General features: G+C 33.6%; 1 protein-coding gene across 5 annotated transcripts in view; it reads right to left on the bottom strand.

Moving 5' to 3' along the window:
- Positions 1 to 27,642, bottom strand: part of Oct-TyrR (Octopamine-Tyramine receptor) — a 769,263-nt gene that overhangs the window by 398,689 nt on the left and 342,932 nt on the right. For all 5 annotated transcript variants that reach the window (XM_065370690.1, XM_065370686.1, XM_065370689.1 and 2 more), the window contains one exon: positions 13,356 to 13,435. The gene's annotated coding sequence lies outside the window, so the exon portion shown is untranslated. The remainder of the gene's footprint in view (positions 1 to 13,355; positions 13,436 to 27,642) is intronic.

Genomic DNA, 27,642 nt, shown 5'->3' with positions numbered 1-27,642 from the left:
TTTTTAAAAATTTTTTGAAGTGATGGACCCGGGCTAAAAATTCAGTTGAGTGAAAGGAAGGGGCAAAGACCGAGCGAAGCGAGGATCATGCGAGCAGCCCGAGCGGAGCGAGGGCGCGAGCCGGGGGTTGGAGCCGCGAAGCGGCTCAGGGGGCGTAGCCCCCTAGTTTAGTATACGTACGCTTTTATATCAACTTGAAGCTCAATTTGGCGGCAAAATATTATTGCTCAACATTATAAAAATGCTACTTGTTAATGGGTGACAGACTAATAGTATTGAGCTGGCAGATTTTCAAGATCGCTCTATAAAATAGCAAAAAATTCAAGAAGAGGTGGAGGGATATGAAAATTTGTTGATTTTTTTTCAACCAAGTGAAATCATCTGAAGTCGATTTCAATAACTTATTCGGCTGAGCAGCACCATCACATCTACAATAATTTGGTTTTGAAAGGGAAAAACTTTCGTGGCCAAATCGAATTTACAGAGGGGCCAAAACTTGGTCACTGGGTGGCCATTTTGGCCAAGCACTTACATCTTAAAAAGAGCATTCAATTGACAATAAACATACGTGAAATCATCGTAACAGTGATTGGTAAGGCACTACTTCTGTTTTTTACTCGTTATTTCATTCTTCAATTTACTTCGCCACCAGTCTGCAGTGTCCATTCATCTCAATGCAATTACTAAAAACGCATCAACTCAAATACCATCATCGTCTAATCTTTCCAACAAAGACATTCACGTTTCAAGCCTTCGAATCAAACCACAATTGCACAGTCGAGGCTTCAAACCACTCCGATGAAAATCGGTTACCGTTACCCGTGTGTAACACTTAGCATATGCATTTATAAGAGCACATTTACACATATCATAAGCTTTTTATGCATTCGCAATCTTCGATCCAACGAGGGAACGCAACACTGCATTCCTCGGCGCACAACCGTGGGAAGTTTTTGTTCAACGCGCTCCTATACCTTCTTAAGATTCAGCTCTCCTGCGCCACCATCAAATATCATTTTTTGAGTTGAAATTGTATATGAGGTCTTTTCAGACATAAATGGACACTGTTAAGAGAAAGACTTTGAAAAAATGGTGAAAATTTTCCTCAAGTACATACTATTATAAAGCTAGTAAAATCCAAAATCAGTATATATACCACTGTTGAAAATAGTTTTAAAAAGGGTAAGGTAATTTGAGGTTTTCTTCTTTTTTTTTTCAATTTTTTCTACACATTTGAACTCATCAGCTGTCAGTGTGATACGTTTCCATTTCACTAAAAAAACTCACACATACACAAAAATCATATTTCTGTTAGATTTTGAAGATCTCCCCCTGGTGTGCAAACCAAGAAACTCTGTATAAATTCGATCTTTCTCTCTGTGAGAGAAAGAAATTTTAATCGTATTCTTTATTCCATCGAATGACCGGTCTTTTTACTTGTTAAAATTATTTTAATCAATTCGTCATTTGTTATATTTTTATTTGTTAATTAATGAACATTTTAAAATCGTCATCGTTCACCAATTGAGAAACGGGAAATATGACATAAAAATAAGCAAGTAGATTTACTAAGTACATATCTACTTTTTTTTTTTACCAAACTGGCACATTTTCAAGATAGCCTGTTAAAATAGCGAAAAATTCAAGAAGAGGTGGAGGGATATGAAAAATTGTTGATTTTTTTTCAACGAAGTGAAATCATCTAAGGTCGATTTCAATAACTTATTCGGCTGGGCAGCACCATCCAATTTAGAAACCATAACCAAAAACCATTATTTTTGAGTCCTTTAAAAACCACCTACCACAACAACCAATAAAATCCAAATGGTGTAAAAATGATCTTTTAAATGAACAAGCCATTAGCTATTCGCTGATTGCAAGAGAGTTTTTGCATTTGCTTTTTGCCTATTGGATGCTCCATCCCTTGATTAGCTATTATAAGTTGAAAATTATAAATTAAAAAAACTACAGCGTTTCAGAAAAAACTTCATGAATAAGTGAAAACAATGAAATAGAACACAAATTATCGAGAGCTTATCGGTATTTTCTCTCGAGCACTTTATGTTTTGCCTCGCCTCTATTTTCTATCACCTTGGGTAGGAATAATATCAGTCATAGAAATAGAAATGAATCAGAATTGAAACTTGATTTATGGCCTTATGTAAATCACCATAACAGTGATACATAGGTAGGTAAAGCATTACTTCCGTTTTTTACTTATAATTTTCACCCTTCAATTTACTTCGTCACGTGGTCTATGATATCCATTTAAGTAGGTACCATCATCGTCTCATCTTTCCAACAAATACATATTTTCATGTTTTAAACCTTTAAATCGAATCACAATTGCACTGTCGAGGCTTCAAAACACTTCCATAAAACTCAGTGAGCTATGAAACACACTTCCCATATGCATTTATAAGAGCACTGTATAAAATTGAACATAATGAGATGACCAAAAGAACTGACATTTTGTGCCTACACTTTTGTACACCAAATTTACACTCAAACAATAGAAATAAAAATTGACCCTATTACACCCTTTAATGTACATAATTTGTTCCCTCAACACAGAAACCAAGAGTACCTCAAAGGGTTAGACAAGATTTATTGTGAGTGCAGTGCAGTGCCTGTGTATTGTTTAGTCACCCAAAATGCAATAATATGTTGGAGACCGCTTGGATACATGAATCTAGAACTGCTCGGACCACCTGGATGTGCTCTCGTTGAGTGAATAAGAATAAAAGATCAGGGCAAGATTCCATTGACAGAACTGATATGTCCAAAGTGATGTTGATCAGTATGAAATAGATGGAAGAGGTATTTTAATACTACAATCAGCACACAACCAACAAGCGAGCATTGGAATGTCACACTGGTAATTTACCAAATATTAGTATTGATTTACCAAAAATCAATGAATTGCTAAAATTACCTATGCCAATGCATTCAAAAATGAATTGATAAGATATGGCTAACATGTCAAAACTTGAGAAAAAAAATCGGTTGGTAGCTAATTCAAAAAAAAAAACTTTCCAATACTTCGTCAGACTTTTGAAAACTCAGAGGAATCCTGTTGAGACTTGAGATCTTGAAATCAAGATATACATACACTGATATTTTGAGTGAAATTGCCAGTAGACTTAGAATTGTTGTTTATGTCAGATTATTCAAATTTTTGAAAAGGGGTGATTTCAACCACTAACTAAAATTCTGTAGGCAACCAAATTAAATTGAAAACCATCCGCGGTCATCTACTAGTTATAAAAAAGGTGAATAAGCCAAGGGTAAGGCAATTTTAGGTTTTTTCCCCAATAATTGTAGATATTATTTTATCGCATTCGTTGAGATGATTGACGTTCAATTCATTTATGTTTTTATTCTGTTTCAGAACGTACCGTATTCTACAAATATTTCGTTAAGAAGTATGGCCCGGCCGAGATTTGGAAGAAAGCTTATTCAATTATCAATTTTCAATCGGGTGAGTAAATTTTTATTATATGGTAATCGGCTCCCCAGTGGAGATTATATACTCCCGATGCCCCTAAGACTTTCAAGCAACGGGGTAGCTCAATGGTGAAAGGTAAAGACTGGGACGTGAGAGGTCTCTGGACCAATCCCCAGTTCAAGTCACAATTTTTTTTTTTTTTTCTTCAAATTTTCGCTTTTTTTGATAAACATTTTGTAACGAACATCTCATTTTAAGCAGACATATACATTTTCACAGTCATTAAGCGTTTTCACTGGTTAAATATGGCTATTAAAAAAAAATCATTACATTTTTGATCAAAGTTGATACAGGTATCTACGTAATTTGATCAGAAAAATGTCCATCAAAATAGATCTTATTACGTGAATTTTGATAAAAAAACAATTAACGTTGATCTATTTCGATAGAGAAACGTTTTGAAAAGGGCAAGGCAATTTTAGGTTTTCTTTTTTTTTCAATTTTTTCTACACATTTCAACTCATCAGCGGTCAGTGTGACCACTTCCTTCTCATTGAACACGTCCATTTCACGAAAAAAAAAAACACACACGCATACCTACACAAAAACCATATTTCAAACCAACGCTGAGAGTTGGAATTATAAAAAGTTTCAGAATTTCGGTTCCTGGCTCGGACAGGGAGTTTAGTCTTTCAGAGAAGACTTAATTTTCTTAGACTTGTCCCAGTTTTTCAAACTAGTGGTTGCAATTTTCCAAATCTGTCATTTACTTACTTTTTTTAAATGACTTTCCAAGAGCCTAAAAAATAATGTAAAAATTACACCTTATCGTTTAATTAAGGTTCGATATATTGTTAGAAAAATATGAAATCCGAGTGGGCAGGGGATAAGGAGTCGACATTAGGCAAAAAAATAAAAATTTCTCATCGTTAATTAGATCATCACTGTAAGTAATTTGTACCCTATAAGCCATCAGCTATGTACTTGCTGATTGCAATATGGTTTTTGTATTATTGCTTCCATCATTGTACTTATTGTTTGATGGTTGCATTGGTTGCTAAGTTCGCATTTAATAATATCAACTTGAAGCTGATTTCTCATTTCTTGATCTTTTTTATAATTTATAATATTCGTACAATGAACTACCTACTACTTATATTAAAATGAAGTTCACCAAATTTTTTTGTAAATTAGAACAGTCAACTAAACAACTTTTGAGGAATACCTAATCAACGGAATCTAACTTTTTTTTAATCTTATAATATATTTTCCAGTCCCACTTCTTGTTGATATGTAGAAAAATGTGTTGATTTTTATAAAATTGAATTCAAAAAATGATTTACTGTACCTACCTATTAAAGATTGATTGGCAATTTTTTATGAATCTCACTCCAAAATTTCTAATCATCATCATTGACAACCGCTGCGCGATAACTTCTTCGAATTTGGCGCCAAAATATTATTGCTTAACATTATAAAAATACTACTCGTTACCTACTTGAATCTTTGATAATACTGTACTCGCTAACAGACTATAAGTATTGACAATTGATGAAAAAAAGCAATTACAATAGAATTTTTTAACGCTTCGCGGAAATTCTTTATTAATCTGATTTAAGAATTAAACAAACCAGCAGCTACTTGCTGATTGCAAGATGGTTTTTGCATTATTGCTTTCGTCATACTTATTCGTTGATGGTTGCTAAGTTCGCTTTTAATCACTCAATAAAAAAGAAAGTGAATTGAGAAACGAGGAAGATGGCACGAAAGGAAGTAAGTAAATGTACTAGGTACCTATCTAGAACCTACCTAATTTTTTTTTTACTTAAATGACTTATTTTTCAAAGTATCTATACTATATATTCGATAAAATTGCAAAAAATTCAATGAGAGGTAGAGGGATGTGAAAAGTATTTGATTTTTCTCTCGACCAAACATCAAATCGCTTAGTACGCAAAACCATCAGTGATGGAAAGGCATGGAAGGCACTACTTCTGTTTCTTATTTGTGATTTTCACTCTACAAATTACTTCGTCATCCCTGGTCTACAGTGTCCATTCATCTCAATGCAATTACGAAAAACGCATCAACTCAAATACCACCATTGTCTAATCTTTCCAACAAAGGCATTCACGTTTCGAGCCTTTAAACCGAATCACAATTGCACAGTCGAGGCTTCAAAACACTTCGATGAAAATCATGTGAACCATCTCTCTAAATTTGAAACAGTCAATTTCACTGCTTAGCAGTCACGACATTTTGCCTTTTTAAAGCAGTAGTTTTTTTTTACTGCAAAACAGTGAAAAATTACTGAATTGGTCAGTAAAAAATCACTTTGACTGACCAATTCAGTAATTTTTCACTGTTTTGCAGTAAAAAAAAACTACTGCTTTAAAAAGGCAAAATGTCGTGACTGCTAAGCAGTGAAATTGACTGTTTCAAATTTAGAGAGATGTGTAACACTTGGCATATTATGCATTTATAAGAGCACATATTTTACACATGTCCAAGCTCTTTTTATGCATTCGCAGTCTTCGATCCAACGAGGGAACGCAACGCTGCATTCCCGGGCGCGCAAACCGTGGGAAGTTTTCGTTCAACGCGCTCGTACCTTCTTAAGATTCAACTCTCCTGCACCACCATCAAACATTATTTTTTTGAGTTGAAATTATATATGAGGTCTTTTCATACATAGCCTACGAGTAAATGAACACTATTAAGGCGTAAGACTTTGAAAAAGTGATGAAAATTTTCCTCAAGTAGGTACATCTACATATTAATAAAGCTGGCAAAATCCAAAAACAACATGCATTGACAACTATTGAAAATAGTTTAAAAAGGGTAAGACAATTTGAGGTTTTCTTTTTTTTTCAAGTTTTTCTACACATTTGAACTCATCAGCTGTCAGTGTGATCACTTATGTCTCATTGAACGTGTCCATTTCACACAAAAAAAACTCACACATACATAAAAACCATATTTCTGGTAGATTTTGAAGAACTCCCTCTGGTGTGCAAGCCAAGAACTCTGTATACTCGATCTTTCTCTCTGTGAGAGGAGGAAATTTTATTCATACCTATTCTTTATTCCATCGAATGGCCGGTCTTTTTACATGTTAAAATTATTTTAATTAATCTGTTATTTGTTATATGTATTTTCATTTGTTAATTAATGAACATATTAAAATCGTTATCGTTCGTTAATCAAATTGTTTTGTGTTTCATTCGAGATCGTGTGATATATTTGAACTCTCATTGATTGATGGCTGGTATCTGTATCCGAGCACGTTTTCGCCACAATCGAATTTCTAATCATTTCATCAAATATAAATTAACAATTTCAAACCAACATTGAATGTTGAAATTATAAATTCTTTCAGAAATTCGGGTCGTTGATCCGACAAGAAGTTCAGTCTTTCAGAGAATATAATTTTCTTAAACTTGTTTCAATTTTTCAAACCAGAGGTTGCAATTTTCCAAATCTATTACATATCTACATTTTTTTAATGACTTTCCAAGAACCCAAAAAATAATGTAAAAATGTCACCTTATTGTTTAATTAAGGTTCCACATTGTTAGAAAAATATGAAATCTGAGTAGGGAGGGGACAAGGAGTCAACATTAAGCAAAAAATAAAAATTTCTCGCCGTTACTTAGGATCATCAACATAATAACCCTATAGTTATTTAACAAGCCATCAGCAACTTGCTGATTGCAACATGGTTTTTGCATTGTTGCTTCCATCATACTTATTGGTTGATGGTTGCATCGGTTGCTAAGTTCGCTATGAATAATATCAACTTGAAGTTTATTTCTCATTTCTTGATCTTTTTCATAATTTATAAAGTAGAAGTGTATAGGTAAGGTACCTACTACTTTTATTGAAATGAAATTGACAAAATTTCTTGTATGTAAATTAGAAACATTCAACTAAACAACTTTTGAGGAATACCTATAATCAACGTAATCCCACTTCATACATGTAGCATCAATTTTTGAAAAAAAATTATTTTCCAGTTCCACTTCTTGTTGATAGAAAAATGCCTGATTTTTATGAAATTGAATTCAAAAAATAATTTATTGTACCATTTAAAGATGGATTGGCAACTTTTTATGAATCTCGCTCCAAAATTTCAAATCATCATTGACAACTGCCGACAACTTTCTTCAAATTAGGCGCCAAAATAAGTATTATATGGTTCAACATTATGAAAATACTACTGGTTAATTGGATCTTTGATAACACTACTCGCTGACAGACTAAGTATTGACAATGATGAAAAACAGGCAATTATTACATTAGAGTTTTTTACTCGTAACGTTTCTCGCAAAATATAAGACAATCCATCAGCTACTTGCAGAGTGCAAGATGGTTTTTGCATTATTGCTTCCATCATACTCATTTTTGATGGTTGCATTGGTTGCTAAGTACGCTTTTATATCACCTTGAAGCTGAATTTGGCACCAAAATATTATTGCTTAACATTATAAAAATACTACTCGTTAATTGGATCTTTGATAATACTACTCGCTGACAGACTAATAGTATTACTCGCTGACAGACTAATAGTATTGCCAATGATGAAAAAAAGCAATTACAATAGAGTTTTTTAACGCTTCTCGCAAAATCTCTAATAATCGGTGTACATATTAAACAATCCATGAGCTACTTGCAGATTGGAAGATGGTTTTTGCATTATTGCTTCCATAATACTTATTGGTTGATGGTTGCATTAGTTGCTAAGTTCGCTTTTAATAATATTAACTAGACACTGACTTCTCATTTCTTGATATTTTTCATCAGTATTGTTAATGCTACGAGTACAACCAGTTCGCGTGGGCATCCACAAGAAGCATGTCCACTAGAAAAAAATTATACTGTGCGGGATTTGCCGGAAGAGACAGAAGTAGGTACCTACATTTCTTTCAAAACAAACCTTAAACCACCACGTCATAACATTCTATAAAAAAGCATAGTGAGTACAACCAAATGTACGGACATTGTTAGTGTTTTTATTGTCACACTGTGATGTTCAGCAGTATGAAATAATACGTAGATGAAGAGGTACTTAATAATACACAACCAGTTCATAATCAACAACACTTCCCAGTGTGCTCATGGGCATCCACAAGAAGCATATCCACGAGGGAAAAAATATACAGCGTGGGATTTGTAAGAAGAAACATAATACGTTTCTTTTGAAACAAAAACCTTAAACTACCACAGTGAAACATTCTACACAAAAAAGCACGTTGAGTGCAAGTAAATGTAAGGACATTGTTTTTTTCTTGTTTTTTTTCACACTGTGATGTTGAGCAGTATGAAATACCAACCCATTCACAACCAACTACACTGCGCAGTAAGCAATAATGAGCCAAGGGTGAGGCAATTTTAGTTTTTTTTTCTAATTTTTTCTACACCTTTCAACTCATCAGCGGTTAGTGTGACCACTTCGGTCTCATTGAACGAGTCGATTTCACGACAAAAAAAAACCACACACATACACAAAAACCATATTTCAAACCAACACTGAGAGTTGGGATTATAAAAATTTTCAGAATTTGGATTCTTGGCTCTGACAGGGAGTTCAGTCTTTCAGAGAAGATCAAGTTTTTCAAACCAGAGATTGCAATTTTCCAAATCTATTATTTTACATTTTTTTAATAACTTTCCAAGAACTTAAAAAAAAGTGAAGTATTGCATCTTATTGTTCAAGGTTCTAAGTACATCGTCAGAAAAATATGAAATCCGAGTGGGGAACGGACATGTGAGTCAACATTAAGACAAAAATAAAAATTTCTCGAGGTTTAAACCGACCACCAGTGCATTAAATAATCTTCGTTTTACCCTTCAATAGGTAATTTAAATCGAAACAACTTTTTGAAAATGCCATAAAAAGTTGCCAATATTTTACTTCGTCATAATATCTACGTTCCATTGAAACAAGACCTGTGAAAATAGATCCAAAAAACAGTTCACGGTTTGTTTTAACCCTCAAACACCCAAGCAGATCCTGAGATGTTATGAAAAAATGCTTTCAATTTCCTGAATAAGATCATCACAAGTATCACTTTTACTCACAGTTCATCCCCCAGCCCTTTGAAGCCACCTCGATAATGATAGACTCATTTATTTGATTATTGTCAAAAATCGAGGAAGCAAAAAACCCGATTGGGTCAATCTTGGAACTGAATGATATAGTTTCATTAGATGCAATGAATGAGTGAAATCATAATTCCAAAGAACACCTCAACCCTTTTTGGGGGGCAAACATTGATAAAAGTATGGATAAAATACAGAGACCCATGCTCCATTTTTGGATGAACATATTGATGGTTGAGCTTTCACAAAATGAAATCAAGTAAGGTGTCTGCAGGGTGGACCGGAGCGTTTTTTTACAAATTTGATACGCTTGTCTCGATAAAACCCTGAAAAAACAGAGCATGAATACACAGAGTACATAATACGGAAATATTCTCAAGTAGGCTTGAAATGACAGAAACAAGAATTGAAAGGAACACAAATGCTGTTAATGGCACATAAGTTCAGAAAAACTACAATCCACCCATCAAATCTGTTTATCACACCGTGGATATTCTTTCTCGATATTTCTCACCAAATAGTTACATCCCACAAAGGTTAGCAGTACGATTGTTTTTCTGCAGAAATATCGAAATAGGTTTATCTGCCACTTTGAAAAGCTTTACACAGTCAAATTGCAGCACTCCCTGGCATTTCATAATGTTCAAGCATTCATGAAGAGGTCACTATCCCTCCTTGATCATAGATAATGTAGTTCTACATCATGAAAATTGCATGAGCAGAAGCCGTCGTTTACAATCATGAGATTGCGTCTAGCTTATGACTACTGGATTCAGGGGATTTGAGATTCAGTAAAAAGCTTTCAACTGCTGTTCAACCACAACTCTGAACTTTTGAAAGTTTTGAGAAATTCCTGCTGAAGTCGATATTCTTTTTCGATATTTGTCAACAAATAGTTACATCCCGCAAAGGTTAGTGGTACAATTCTTTTTCTGCAGAGGTATCGAAATAGGCTTATCTACCACATTGAAAAGCTTTACACTGTAAAATTGCAGCTGTCTCTGGCATTTCATAATGTTGAAGCATTCATGAAGACGATCACTATCCCTCCTCGATCATACATAGTGTAGTACAACATCATGAAATATCATGATTGGAAACAACAACTTCTGCTCATGCAATTTTCATGATGTTGAACTACACTATGTATGATCGAGGAGGGATAGTGATGTCTTCATGAATGCTTGAACATTTGTTGACAAATATCGAGAAAGAATATCGACTTCAGCAGGAATTCCTCAAAACTTTTAAAAGTTCAGAGTTGTGGTTGAACAGCAGTAGAAAGCTTTTTACTGAATCTGATATCTCCTGAATCCAGTAGTCATAAGCTAGACGCAATCTCATCTGGTCCACCTGCACACATCTTTCTTGATTTCATTTTGTGAAAGCTCAATCATCAATATGTTCATCCAAAAATGGAGCATGGGTCCCTGTATTTTATCCCAACTTTTATCCATGTTTGCCCCCCCCCCCCCAAAAAAAAGGTGTGAGGTGTTCTTTGGAATTATGCTTTCACTCATTCATTGCATCTAATGAAACTATATCATTCAGTTCCAAGATTGACCCAATCAGGTTTTTTGCTTCCTCGATTTTTGACAATAATCAAATAAATGAGTCTAACATTATCGAGGTGGCTTCAAAGGGCTGGGGGGTGAACTGTGAGTAAAAGTGATACTTGTGATGATTTTATTCAGGAAATTGAAAGCATTTTTTCATAACATCTCAGGATCTGCTGTAGAGGGTATTCGAGGACCAAAAGTACTCGCCATAGCAGGGAACTTTATGCCCTGTGGCCGAGGCTGCACTGCGTAGCAGCGCGCTCTGGACGGACTAGTTCGGACAGAGCGCAGGACGAGCCCAACGGACATCTGCGGCCTCATTATAATTTCATATGGTCTTGGTCGCATCTATGTGCAGAAGTGCTAATGTTTTAACATTGTACAACGGTCGTCGTTCTATTATTAAGTAGAATAGAACTAATATTCTGTATCAAATATCTTCATTCAATAAAACAATCGTGCATTGAATGTGGTATTATTGAATATTAGATTAGTTAAAGGTACCTGACGAAGCTTAGGCTCGGAAGGGTGGGACGATCAAGCCACATTCTAACTTGTCCTGTCTTGGACGGCAAGTTAGAATCACGATTTACCTTTACATTGCTTGGGTGTTTAAGGGTTAATTAATAACCTTACACAAAAAAAATCGTGGAAATTCCATCACTTGACAAAAAAGAAAGTCAATCGAGAAACTAGAACGATCACATGAAAGGAATGTACATAGGCAAGTAAATTTACTCAGTAGGTAGTAGGTATACCTACCATTTTTCAAAATAATTCAATAAATTGGCAAAAAATTCAAGAAGAGGTGGAGGGATATAAAATTTTTTGATTTTTCTCTCAACCAAGTGAAATTATCTAAGGTCGATTTCACTAATTTATTCAGTTGAGCCTGGACAGTTAAAACATATCGCACCTTGGGAGTAATAAGGTCACATCTCAAAAAAGTGAAATTTTACAGGAGAGCGATTTTCTTTTTTTAAAAAACTTGATACATTATTTTCATCAACTTATAATTAATTGTGAGGAATTAATAGCATCTCATTTTAAAGATTGGGTATCTTACCTTCATTTAGCATAAGAATAATTTGAAAAATAAAATCTTAAAGAGGAAATATTTCAATGTTTGGAAAACATTTTGAGTTATAACCTTTCATTAAAGTTGATGTGGAGGCGAAAGGAAGCGTCCAAAAAAAATTCCAAGATAACAAGGTTGTAGAGAATTAAATTTCCAATCGACATAATGTCATTAGTTTTTTTCTAGCGTGCTTAGTTTTTGAGTTTTTCTCAAAAAACTAAAATTTCATGATATGTGCAAATTCATTTTTCTGAAAAGTGATCAATTTAAAAAAATTTTTCCATTTGGTACAAACCAATAAAAAATGCACTCCTTGTGACTATTTCTAACTGACAAACATTCAAAACAATCAAAACTATTTGTTAACACTTTATATGTACGAAATTTGCTCAAAAAAGGTGGAGTTTTTTGAGATATACCCTTATAACTCCAAACAACTTGCAATGTTGTTGAGATTTTGAGTTAGGCCATTTGCGTTTTTTACAAGATCTAGATAATGTACCCAACTCAAAGTGTAATTTTTGGTTGAGGGGGGTCATACAAACCCCAAAAATGCAAAAACATCAAAATCAATTTTTTTTGAGATGTGACCTTATTACTCCCGAGGTGCGATATAACGTCGCCATCCATAATTATAACAGTGTGTAGTGATGGGTAGGTAAGGCACTACTTCTGTTTTTTACTCGTCACTTCCACTCTTCAATTCACTTCGTCACCAGTCTGCAGTGTCCATTTATATCTCAATGCAATTACGAAAAAACGCATCAACTCAAATACCACCATCGCGTCTAATCTTTCCAACAAAGACATTCACGTTTCGAGCCTTTAAATCGAATCACAATTGCACAGTCGAGGCTTCGACGAAACACTTCGATGAAAATCACTGAACCGTGAAACACTTGGCATATGCATTTTATAAGAGCACATTTACACATATCTAAGCTTTTTATATGCATTCGCAGTCTTGAAAGTTCTACCATTGGCACGCGTCGTAGTCGTCGTATTGTGACACATGCATGCAAAAAAAGAGAAAAAAAATACCCATCCGATATCCCAATACGGTTTAAACCTATAAAAGCTCGACGATGCGATTTTTAGCATCGCATCTGGTACGCTATATATGAAACGCTACACCATCATTGATAGTAAAAAATGTACGAGTACTTACATCATAGTGTACGTTGTAAGCGTCAATCGAAACAGCTCCATTTTCACCGATCATATTATCCCTTGTTCATCTCTGAATGTCTGTAAAGAAAAAAAAAACCACACGTAGAAAAAAAATTATTACTCGCTGCGAATCGAATTCAATCACGTGTCAGAGCAAATACTCCCAAGTTACTTTAAAATTCCTCGCAATTCTGCAGGAAAATTTCCAACCGCGGTACGAGTAGGTACGAGTATTTCTTTTTTTTTCCTTTCCTTTCTTTAGCCTCGCATCGTCGTCGTCGACGAAAGAATTTCCTCGTAAATCTTTTTTTTCCCACCTAAGTGACATATTTGCTATCATAGAAAACAAACCAAGAAAACCGGAATTTATATTTCCGCGTACCGTAGACCCCTCCCAAGTCGACTTTACCGGTATTTGAAAAATTTATTAAGGTATTTGTTGAAATATAGGTTTTACGACGTTTAAAATTATAACGAGAATAAGCTCGACGTTGGGGTTTTTTATATATTCTTTTCCCTCGCTGCCATTGTAGTATGTTGTGCTGGGTACAGAGTGAAGAACTGTATAGTTGAGCCATTTACAGCTATTTTCACCTTTTGCAAATGCACCATCACATCGACCCTAGAGACCTCTTATTATGTTTACCCGCTATAAAGATGGCCACGTTAAGTTATTCAGCTTACGATGTCGTCGTCGTGGTCTTTTTGTTGTAGAAAGGTTCGTACGTATAAAATTTCCTCAAACTTGTAGGGTAGAAAAATTATTTGTGCTTCGAAACAATTCAATTCGTCACAAGCAAAGAGCTCTAACGGACGCAGAATTGGACCTGGCATGATTATTGAAAAATTTCCTCAAAACAGGAATGAAAAACGCAACAAACAAAAATCCGAAATTTTTATTTCGAAACTGTGGACTTACTCGTAATTCTATCTCGAAATACTCGTATTCTCAACTTCGTAGGTACTTAATATTTACGTCTACAACTTCCCCAGCGCAGCGCCAACCTACTATATTCAATATTGAAAGCACACGAGAAGGGCGAAATACCTCGAGTCTGCTATTACATTAAACTAACAAAAGTATCTTACAAATGATAAATGACATAGAATAAAATTGAAATATAGGTCAATTATAACTTATAACAATACACGAGAGAACATTGTTTTAGATTTTTGATATCTTGTCTCCGCTTCATCGTATTAATAACCCTTTCTCCTCGGCTATTCCATCAAATTTCCATTTTCGGTCCTACTACTACAATTTCAACTTTAATTAGTTTAATTATGCGTAGAAGAGGATCGTTAAGTATTACCTACGCGTATATGTATTAGGTAAATGGTGCATCGTCGTACATCCTTCTTGATGCTTTTATGCCCCCCTGCTCCTGTCCACTGGAGGATGCTTTAATAGTGGAGTACGTATGATGGTTTGCTCGTCCATCTTGATGTGATGTACTTATGAGCGGTGTGAACAACAAAAGGTGGAATAAAGATGCCCCTAATCAATGAATGCACACAAATCCGCCCATTGAAGAAGTATTAGTTGCACAAATTCAAGGAGATTTATATGTACATGTATGTATATTCAACCTAATTTTTAATAAGTATCTCACAAAAATTGTATCAAGTCTATTTGATAATCGATCGCAAATGTTCATATTTTTCAGATGGTTTTCAAAAATGCCATGTTTCACATTCTCGAAGCATACAAAAATACATTGTTTAGGATGAAAAAAAAAACAACCAGGATGCCCTGACACATGCATTAAGTACGAGTATAATCCTAAAACTATAAAAAGACAACCACGAACAAATTTTGAGTTGTTTTTCTCCTATTTTTAGATATCTCAGAAAACGTCATTTTTTTCCACGAACGTCCTCAAAAGGAATGAAATTGCAATTCCAGTTGGAAATTTGCATCTTTAGTAATTTTCAAATGCCTTAATTTTTTCACACTCACAGAAATTTTAGCTTTTACCAAGGGTAAAGCATCATTTGTGAGAATTTTTGGAAATTTTTCAAGCATATGTTTTGAACATGGGTAATTTTGGTGCCAAAGCTTTTTTAGAGATGCAATACAAACAACGTATATTTTTCAGAATTTTTATATAGGTAAGTATAGGTGGAAGAGACCTTCAAAAAATAGCGAAATAAACTGATTTTACATATTACAATTTTTCGAGTCTCAACTCGGTCAATTTTGGACGAAATCCCCCCTCCCCGGGCAATATATTCATCATGAAGGACTTCCAACTACATATATGTAGCAACACTCCAACCTGAAACAATTTGTAAATTTTTCCATGTTTTAAAACTTTTATTTAAAGAAATTGAATCTTACAATTTTGGGACCCCTTGAATCTCCTTTTGAGCCACCCTTTTGGCCAAAATTCATGTCTAGACTGATACCAACTCGAAATAGATCTTACAAATACATTGTGATTTCAGAGAAATTGAAAATTTTAGATTTTTCTTCGCATATCAATGCATTTTTTGAAAATAAACTTTGACGAGAAAATGAGTAAAAAAATCGAAAATTTTAATTTCCGTGAAATTGCAATATCACTACATATTTTGAGTTTACGTAGTCTAGACATGAATTTTGATTGAATGGGTGACCTAGAAGGAAGTTCAGGGGTTCTCAAAATTGCCAGATTCGAATTTTCAAAAAAAATTGTAAAATTTGATTGATAAAGGTTCCAATAGGGGTGATTGTGCAATGGGACAACCTTCATGATATCTATACTTCGCGAGAAAATAAATTTTTCTACCAAAATTGAGCAATTTGAGTGGGAAAAATTGTTTGAAAAATCTGTTGTTTTTTTTGCAATTTTGGAGGTCTTTCATCAATCTACATGAAAAATGTTGGAAATAAATGTTGTACATTTAGATGATTACACCTCTGAAAAAACTTACTGAGAATATAAATTGTAACACTGAAAAACGCATGTTTTACTAAAAAGATAGGATACAACACATTTTGAAATGCTTCAATTTTTAATCTAGCTGATTGAACGAATTTGTAGCCAAAAGATGACACATTCAGGTTGCTAGTACTTGCAATTCAGTTTCCACCATTTCATACGTAAGTATATTCAACCTAATTTTCGATAAGAATTTTCAAAAAAACTTCAATTTTCACACCAACCCGACAATCGATTGCAATTTTTCATGTTTTCCGGAGGTTGATAAAAATGAAATTTTTGACATTTCAATGAAGTAGTACATTTTTGAATTGATTTTTTTTTATTTTTGAACATTTCAAAAAAAATTGTTGACAAAATCTTGTCAATTTTCCAGAATAATGGGCGCGACTTTCAGAATAAGCAACTGTTCGGAAGAGCTCCAAAATCAATGATTTGAAATAAGCGAGAATCATACCTAATCGATAAATACACCATAAAGCTGAATTTCAGATATTGAATTTCATTTTTTGATTTTTGGCGATTTTAGAAAATTCAATAATGGGTCAATTTTTCTTCATGAACAAATCAAAGTTGAATAAAATTGAAGTATGTACCTAAAAAGCAGAAATTTGGTATAAGCCTTATGTATTCTTGATCTCCTGAACCGATCAGTGGTGGGTTTGAAACTTTAGTTTTCGGTTAATTTCAAGATTACCCATTTCTTGAAAAAATTGCCATAAAAAGGAGCTGAAATGAAATTCAGCATATTTTCAAACCAGGAAATTGAAAAAATCTTCTTGAAGCTCTGTAATGGTGCGAAAGTACCACCAATCAATTTTCCGATGAAAAACTAGACCTGCATTAAACCAAACATTAACTACCTTTCTAAGTATGTGAATTTTATGAAATTTTTATTTTTCCATAAAAATTGAACGATGAATTTTTAAAATTGACCAAAAACTCGAAAATTCTGCACGATAAATTCTCTTTGATGGAATATGTTTCTACTTTAAATCAATTTTTCTGTTGTTCAGTGAAAAAAAAATAAAGTTTTCGTAATTTCGTTGGTTGAGATATCTTTTCTGTCGCGCAGAAATCTGGAGAACCGAGATATGTACAAACGAATGATTTTGTGAAAGCCATTGACAAATTCACTGATTGCAAAGAAGTTTTCACTTTTTACGTAAGCCTATTGCTCATTATTTGGTAGTTGATTTTAAATCTAAATTCTTCTTGAAATTTCAACTTTCGATCTTTTTTTCCCAACTTTGAAACATTGATGGACCGATAAATTTTTTCAAATTGACCAAAAACTCGAAAGTAAAATTCTGCACGAGTAATTTTCTTTGATATAGTTAGTACTTTCGATCAATTTTTCTGTTGTTTAGCCCCAAAAAAAATAATACCCCATTTCTGGTTGAGATATCTTTACTGTTGGGCGGAAATGGGAAGTAGCGGCAAAAAAATATTGCACAAATGCATACGGGCACATGGAGTCATGATAAACAAAATTTGTGAAAACCATTGATAATTTACTGATTGCAAAGAAGTTTTTGCTTTTTACGTAAGCATATTGCTAATTAGTTGATTTTAAATCTTCATTTTTCTCCAAATTTCAACTTTCGGCCAAATACGACCACGAATACAAAATCGAGTGATTCAGTTTCAAGTGGTGGACAAAATGAACGAATCTACGGCATTTCAGGATGGGACGTAATTCATCCACTATCTGAATTGAAAACGAAGGAAGTGAGTTTGGCCATTTCAGTACCTATTTCAAGCAACTCGTTGAGCGGATTTTTTAAAAATTGAGAAATCTTTTTGAAGCTCTGAAATTGTGCAAAAGCACCATCAAGTAACTTGACAGATCAAAAACACTAGACCTGATCAAATTTTCATTTTCTCGTTAAAATCGAATCATGAATTTTTCAACTTTACTTGAAGTTCAAAAATGAAATTCTGCGCGGTAATTTTCTTTGAAGTGGTGTATTATTATATAACGACAACCAACATGATAATATTATGTATTTTTTCAGTGTAATAGGTAAGTTTGAATTGTTATTTTTCAATAAAATATTGGAACGTGTGAAATCTGAAGCCATCCAGAAGGACTCCGTGAAAACATACACTGAGGTGGTCAGATAAAGTTGAAATAACAAGTCGATAAGCTGGATTTTATTCACCGTTTTTGTGATTCTACTAATGAAAACCGTGAAGAATACTCCAAAAAGAAACGCTAGCTCATGCATGCGAAGCCAAACTTCTATCACCAAGCAAGTTGACATTTTGATTTTATTGAATTACCTTTTACCTACGTACCAACATCTGAACATATACCGTACTCTTTTTCGTGATTTTTTTGAGCTGCTGTATCCCAAAAGTGCTTGGAAATTTTCGAAATCAAAAAATCAAAAACCAAAATATGAGTTATCTTCTACAGGGCACTTCTTAAACTGGAAATTGATTGAAAAGAACTACTACATTTACATGGAGATCATGAAAGGAACAATGACAGTTCCGTTCACCTTCAACAATCGTAGTTTTCCGAATGTCCAGATCCCCGAACGTTATTCGCTCATCTGGAGTGAAACTTTACCTAAGCCCAGAGATTATTACTTGTAGTAAGCGGTCAGATTGCTGTTGCTGTGTCATAGAAAGTCTAGCAATTTTGCACTTTATTCCCACTTTTTCGATAAAATGTTGAAAAGTTTCCTTTTCAGGCCAAAAATCATTAAAAATTGTCGTTTTTTTGCGAAAAAATTCCAAAAAGCTTCATTGTTTTTCCAAAAATTGCTTTTCAGTCTCGTTTTTTCGTCAAAATCATCAAAATGTTTCTTTCATGTCAGAAATTTAAAAAAATTTCTTTCGACTATTTTTCATAGAAAAAAATCTCAAAATCGATTTTTAACATTATGATTTTTTTTTTCAACTTCTCACATGAAAGAAACATTTTGATAATTTTGACGAAAAAACGAGACTTTAAAGCAATTTTTGGAAGAAAAATGAGGCTTTATGGAATTTTTTTACGCCAAAAACGACAATTTTTAATGATTTATGGCAAAAAAATGAAACTTTTTAGCATATTTTTATCGAAAAAGTGGAACTTTTCAAAAATATTGATCTAGCAGGAACTCTATCTATTTTCCGTGGAAAATTTGGCTGTTTTTGACTATATGTATTTTGAGATCAATCTGGCGGGATTTAAATTTTCACAACGGCAACACTGGCCTTTAGAGGATAATATGTTAAACGACCGTCTAACATTTTTACATACTAAATGTTACCAGATATTGCGATCCGTGAACGATATTCCATTCAAGAAAGTGTTTTCCGATAAAGCAACCGTAAAAACCTTTATAAATGGTAACTACATAGGAAGAGGATTCAGAGCAAATAAATATAGGAAAAATTCAAAAAATTATCAAAACGGTAGGCGATCCGTCAGGTACCTAACGTACTAGGTACAAAAACCTAATTAAAATGACAAACAAAACGAGATGAAAAATCTTCAAAACCTATTTTCTCAGAAATCTGAGACTGAAAAAAGTAAAATCTAAAATCTCCTCAGATTAAAAGTACAACGAACCACCTCAAATCTGAGATTATTTAGGACACATTTACCTAGTTAAAAGTATAACTGGCGTCCCTGTTCGGGCGCCATAATATGTGGTGTGAGGAAAGAGAAACAGAGTTGGTAAGATGAAGTTGATTCAACAAGTAAGAATTGATAAAAAAATTTGATGGATTTCACATTTTGAAAAATAAATTTCATGCATCACAAAGGCTTTGGCACATTTTCTAGTACCAACTTAAGATTGAAGTTCCTATTTATTACAACTCACATTGTTTTGTTGAGATTTGTTTGCACAAAATTAACAGCGTATAATTTTTCACGACCTAACCAGTTCGAGAATATTTGGAAAAGAAAGTGTTATTGATCATGAAGAAATTGAAAATCTAAGGGTTGCAAGTAAGTTATCTATCTATCTATCTATCTATCCAAACTGATGAAAAAGTTTTCAGATCAAAAAAATTGAAAGAGCACACATAAATACACCACCAAGCTGAATTTCAGATATCTATTGAATTTCATGTTTCGATTTTTTGACGATTTTAGAAAATTCAATAATGGGTCAATTTTTCTTTATGAAATAAATCAAAGTTGATTAAAATTGGAGTAGAAAGCAGAAAGGTAAACGTCTCAAGCATTCTTGATCTCCTAAATCAATTAGTGTAGATTCTGAAATTTTATGGAGCCTTTGGTTGATTTTAAGATCACTCATTTTAATTGCCCGAAAATATGAAATTCAGCCTTATTTTCAATTTCAACCCAGCAAAGTGAAAAATTTTTTTGAAGCTCTGAAATAGTGTGAAAACATCACCAATTAATTTGACAGATCAAGACTAATAATTGAAAAATTGAAGGAGAAACAGAAGTCAAGGCAACAGTTTATTACAACTGGCTTGCAGGCGCATCAAAGAAAAATTTGAAACCCTTAGAAAAGAGACAAAGAAAATTACTAAAATTGCCCTTGAGGACTACAATTCTGGACTTGAACAAAATTATACCGTCAATCCACAGAATTTTTGGAGAAATGAGTTCAAAGAGATCAGCTAAAAACGACCCTGGTGATAGAATGTATGATATGCATGGAACAGAATGACAAGGGGATGACATTGCTAATTCGTTTGCAGAGTTCTTCCAATCGGTTTATGTAAAAGATGATCAAACTAATAGTAACAACACAGTGAGTATTTCAACCCTCTCAGGTGTATGTTCCACAATATCCATTGGACAGGTTAGTGAAAAAGAAGTCAAGTTTGCTATCTCAAAGCTGAAACATGGAATACAGCAAATGTTTTCAGTTGAATACTTTCATTAAATTGAATAAATCGGTTGTTAAAATTTGAAGTCGTGGAATCAATCATCCAGTAGAAAGAAGTTCCATGCGATAACGGTAGAGTTAGAGGAGAAAAACAAAACGACTGATGATTGAAGAATGTTCAAAATAGCACTGTCGAAACACGTCCTGCATAGGTGAGGCGTTTTCCCCCTTTTTTCTGGGAATGTACAGTTGTTCAAAAGTTCAAACTGAAACACTAGAAATTTCACTTACAACAGCTGAGAGAGTACTATAAGTATCAACCAAATTTACAGGTGCTTAAATCAAATTTTAGCCCTTTCACAGCAATTCGAAATTTTTCTGAAGAAAATTAAAAACTCGATGGAGGCTTCAAAATAATCCGAAACTGGTACCTAGTTATTGAATCGAATGAGGCTTTACTTCATGGACCAGTAGGTACCAAATATGTAACTCGAATTCAACAAACTTTCGAATATAATTATTGAATACGGTTTCAGTGATCACAAATGTAACGAATATCCATCAGAAGAAGCTGGTAAGTTTGAATTGTTATTTTTCAATAAAATATTGGAACGTGTAAAATCTAAAATCGCTCAGAAGGACTCCGTGAAAGCATACGCCGATTTGGTAAGATGAAGTTGATTTAAGAAGTGAGAATTGATGAAAAAAAATTGATGGATTTCACATTCTGAAAAATAAACTTCGTGCATCACAAGGCTTGAGCACATTTTCTAGTATGTACTTGAAATTTAAATATTTATTACACTTACATTGTTTTGTTTAGATTCTTTTGCGCGAAATTAACAGCGTATAATTTTTCACGATCTAATGAGCCAACGAAAATGAAACTGGAACAGTTCGAGAATACAAAACAAGGAACGAGTGAAAAAAGTGAAAATCGGAGGTTTATGATTTGTGTTGTTTTTTTTTGCAAGTAAGTTACTTATCTATCCAAACTGATGGAAAAAAATGTTAGATGAAAAAAATTGAAAGAGCACTCCAAAATACACCACCATTGCTGAATTTCAGATATTGAATTTCATTTTTCAATTTTTGATCATTTTAGAAAATTCTATAATAAGTCAATTTTTCTCGATGAAACAAATGAAAGTTGAATAAAATTGAAATAGAAAGCTGAAATTTAGTATATGTCTCAGAATACTGTTGATCTCCTAAATTGATTGGTTGCGGTTTTAAAATATTATAGAGCCTTCAGTTGATTTTAAGATAACTCATTTGTTGGAAAAATTATTTGACATATCAATAACTCAACCTGCATAAACCAAACATTAGCTTTCTATGTGAATTTTATTAAATTTTCACTTTCCCACAAAAATTGAACTATGATTTGTTTTTCAAACTGACCAAAAATTCAAAAATGAAATTCTGCACATGTAATTTTCTTTGATGGTGTGTGTTTCCACTTTTATATCAATTTTTCTGTTATTTAGCCCCCCCCCCAAAAAAAAAAAGAGTTTTCGCTGGTTTGAGATATATTTTCTGTTGGACGAAAATGGAGAGTAGCACAGAAAAAATTCCAAGGACTGTATTAATTATTGTGAAAGCCATTGACAAATTCACTGATTGCAAAGAAGTTGTTGCTTTCTATGAAAGCCTATTGCTAATAAATCTAAATTTTTCTTCAAATTTCAACTTTCGGCCTTTTTTCCTAACCCTGATAAGTTGATTAGCGGGATCATCGAAGAAAATTAGCCGGAATCGTTGATTAGAACTCTCAATGCGGTCTTAGATTATGATAGGGATGACCGACCTCAAGTCAATGTAGTCCTCGAATACTGGGTCTATGGACTCTTCTTTGACATTTATGTCAACAAATTCATCTATTTGTAATTTATTCATGTTTAAAATAGGATAATAATCCTTGTTATATTTTAATGCCAGCGTGCTACTTGATTTAATTCAATTACCCATATTTATTATTCAAGGTCAACTCAGTTCAGTTCGATGACCTAATAAGCTGGATTTTCTTCACCCTTCTTGTGGTTCTAAAAATGAAAACCATGAAGAATACTCCAAAAAGAAACGCTAGCTCATGCATGCGAAGCCAAATTTCTATTACCATGCAAGTTGGCATTTTGATTTTAATGAATTACCTACATCAGAACATACCATACTCTTTTTCGTGATTTTTTGAGCTGTTCTATACCAAAAGTGCTTAGAAATTTCCGAAATCAGGAGATCAAAAACCAAAAGATGAGGACTCGTCCACAGGGCATGTTTTAAACTGGAAATCGATTGAAAAGAACTACTATGTCAGATTGATGTTGCTGTTTCATAGGCTTTATAGAGGAAACAGTTTGACTTTGTGGGACAACAATATAGTAAATTTTATCTTCAAAAGGAAAACCTGGCAAAAATGAAAATAAATAAGTATTCGTAGTGTATTAATTATTTTTTTATTTTTTTATTTCACTGATTGCAAAGTAGTTTTTGCTTCTTACGCAAGCCTGTTGCTAATACTTAATTACTTTAGTTGATAAGATTTTAAATTCTTTTTTTTTTAAAGTATCAACTAGCCTTTTTACCCACTCTGATAAATTAATGGGTGCGGAATCATCGGAGAAAATTAGCCGGAATTGTTGATTAATTGTTGATTAGAATTCTCAATGTGGTCTTAAATTGTGATAGGGATGACCTCAAGTCAATATGTAAGGGCGCATACGAAAAGGGTCCAAATGACCAGAAAAAAAAGTTCCCTGAAATTGTTGTAGGAACACTTTAAAGAGTTTCTACAACAATTTCTGGGTACTTTTTTTTTTGGTCGTATGGTCCCTTTTCGTATGCACGCTCGCATATAGTCCTTGAATACTAGGTCTATGGACCATTTTCTTAATCAGGGATTATAAAGAAAAAAATCACGATGTTCTTAAAAGTGTCTTCTATTTCCTCGAAGATGCATACCGCTCCTCCAGAAACACCCCCCGAGGTTGGGTGACTTCCAACATTCAAAATTAAAATTTACATTAAACTCACTTAGCCCAAATCATAAACAATTAAAATCGGCCACAAAATAATTTTCAACGAACGCAAATACTTATTCCGAAATCATAAAACTAATGTTTTTACGAAATGATTAATTTCAGTCCATGCAGGTCTTCTTGGAACTTTTGTTTTAGAAAAGTTGACGAAAGAGCGCCTAATCTGACAATTTTTTAAATAAAAGATCAAAATGGATAATCTGGTGACACTAGGGTTAGCACTCATAAATACACCACCTAACTGAATTTCAGATAGTGAATTTTATTTTTCGATTTTTGACGACTTTATAAAATTCAACAACGAGTCAATTTCTCTCGATGGAACAAATGAAAGTTGAATAAAATTGAAAATTAAAGTAGAAAGCAGACATTTGATATACGCCTCAAGCATTCTTGATCTCCTAAATGGATTAGTGGCGGATTTGACACTTGATAGAGCCTTCGGTTGATTTTAAGATCACTCATTTCTTGGAAAAATTGCCATAAAAAGGGGCCGAAATGAAATTCAGCATCTTTTCAACCCAGCAAAGTGAAAAAATCTTCTGGAAGCTCTGAAATGATGCCAAAGCACTACCAATTAATTTGACAGATCACAAACTAGACCTTCATAAACCGAGTAGTATTACCTTTCTATCTAAACTTTATCAAATTTTCATTTCACAGTGAAAATTGAACAATGAAGATATCTATAATGTTGGACGCGAATGGGGAGCAGCGGCAAAAAAATGCTGCCAGGAAAGCGATAGGCTACACACAACTATTTGTAAAAGCCATTGACAATTCACTGATTGCAAAGAAGTTTTTGCTTTCTACGTAAGCCTAATGCTAATTATTCGATTTTAAATCTAAATTTTGACTTTTGGCCTTTTTCCCCAACCCTGATAAGTTTATGAGCGGGATCGTCGGAGAAAATTCACCGGAATCGTCGATTAGAACTCTCAATATTATCTTAGATTATGATAGGGATGACCTCGAGTCAATACAGTTTTCGAATACTAGGTATATGGATCATTTTTAGCAATTCCAAATTTCTGGAGAAATGATAAAAAATCGCTGGACGCTCCAGAATGGTCGAAATGGGGGTTTTACCTATTCGGAACGTCGAAAATAGGTCGGAGCTCGATTTCAGATAGGTACCATCGCAAAAGATGGACTATATTCAACATTTCCAAATTTTGTTGTTTTTTTCCAACGGGCAAAAATACACACATCTGAACCGGCAGACGCAGATTTTCGTGACAACCACAAAAAATGGTTAAAGGCAGCCCACATAGGCCCCGCAAATGAAGTTATTTGTGCTAAAGTTGATTTTTAGTCGTTCTGCGGTAATTTAAAGTTTCTGGAGAAATGATAAAAAATCGCTGGAGGCTCCAGAATGACTGGAATTTGAAGTTTTACGAATTTCGATAGTCGAAAATGAGTTAGGGACACCATCTGAACCACTTCCCGAAAAAATCCATTTTTCATCAATATTTTCTATTTTTGGTATTAATTGATAATTTTTTGGATTTTTAAATTTTCAAAAATTCACCAAAAATCGAGAAATCAACTTTAGCACTTGAAATTTTGGATTTGGGGTCCCGAAGTGGTCCCCTTTCGATCTAGCTTTGATTCGTTCATTTTCGTCTCTGCCGGTTCAGGTAGTTTACTTGTTAGTTATCAGCTAATCTTCAAGTGCATTTTTGAATTTTTTTGCAGTTGGCAGATTTTTTATATTCTTTGGGATCTGATTGTATACTTTTGCTGCAGATGATACAGCACTACATTGAAAAGGTTTGGTACGGTAGTGGGGAGTTCTGAGGTTACCTCGTGATCTGGTACTGTATGGATGAGAATTGTTTTGGGGAAAGTTATAAACACCAGTATAAACCATAAAAGAGATGTCTAAGATGTATTGTGATGAAGTTATAAGCATTTTTTATTACCTAATGGGTCTACACAATATCAGCAGCTGGGGGAAAAAAACGCTTTAGTAGCAAATAAGTAAGTAAGCAAAGCTATTAAACAAGGATCAGAACAGAAACCTGTTTTTGGAAAACTATTTCAAGAGATATTGTTGTTATTACTTCAACATAGGTGTAGAGAGGCGTACCCATCGCCTATGATTAAGAATGGAATTTTGAAAAGAACTTGTACCTTAATAGAAAAGTTTGAATTGTTTGTTATCGACGAATTGGAACGCTTAAAATCTGAAGCCACCCTGAAGGACTCGGTGAAAGTGTTCACCGAGTTGGTAAGATAAAGTTAATTTAACAAGTAAGAATTGATGAAAAAAATTGCTGAATTTCACATTGTGAAAAATAAACTACATGCATACAAGGCTTGAGCACATTTTCTAGTAGATACTTGAAATCGAAATATTTATTACAACTCACATTGTTTTGTTCAGATTTGTTTGTGCGAAATTATTAACATGTTATAGTCGAAGGAAGAATTATCAAATGGAGAATGATGGTATTTATAAACTCCTTATGTAAAATCGGCTAAGAAATATTCCCTAGGTGGTGAATATTTGCTTGACATCCCAGACTAGCTCAATTGGGAGAGTTTAGATAATTCTAACTCACTTTACACACATTATTGATACCTTTTCTAATAAAAACACATTTCAACGCCTTTCAATGCAATTTTATTGAAAATATATCAAGTAAAATACACATTCGAATTATTCTATAATGTCCCCCCAAGTACCATAATTAATAAACGATTATTAATTAGGTACGTTAATGAACGATATTTCCACGCTGTAGTGGTTCAAATAATAAAAGAAGGACGTGAGCCGAAGCTCACGACCGTTTTGACGAGGAACAAACTATCGCGAAATCGTAAGACCAAGTGAAGTTCTTGTTCACTTTTTTTCAAGTAAGTAAGTTACCTATCTATCCAAACTGATGAAAAAAATTGTAGATCAAAAAAATTCAAAGAGCAATCATAAATACACCATCAAGCTGAATTTAAGATATTGAATTTCATTTTTCGGTTTTTGATAATTTTAGAAAATTAAATAATAGTCATTTTTTTCTCGATAAAACAAATGAAAGTTGAATAAAATTGAAGCAGAAAACAGAAATTTGGTACCTATATGTATGTTTGGTTCAAGTAAGTATACTCGATCTCCTAAATCAATTATTGGTGGTTTTAAAATTTTATAGAGCCTTTGGTTGATTTCAAGATTACCCATGTGTTGGAAAAATTACCATAAAGAGGAGCCGAAATGAAATTCAGCATCTTTTCAACCCAGGAAAGTGAAAAACTATTCTTGAAGCTCTGAAATAGGGCGAAAACCTCACAAATTAATTTGACAGATCAAAAACCAGACCTGCAACAAACCAAGCATTACCTTTCGGTGTGTACTTCATCAAATTTTCACATTTCAATAAAAAATACTTAATTGAACTATGAATTGTTTTTAAATGACCAAAAATTCCAAAATAAAATTTAGCACGAGGAATTTTCTTTGATGGTGTACCTATGTTTGTACTTTCGAAGGTTGTCCTCCCCCCCCCCCCCTCCGA

Source organism: Planococcus citri, chromosome 1 (genome assembly GCF_950023065.1).
Source record: "Planococcus citri chromosome 1, ihPlaCitr1.1, whole genome shotgun sequence".
Classification (NCBI taxonomy): Eukaryota; Metazoa; Arthropoda; class Insecta; order Hemiptera; family Pseudococcidae; genus Planococcus; species Planococcus citri.
Note: the sequence above shows the minus strand (reverse complement) of the source record. Positions and strands in the feature narration are given on the sequence as shown.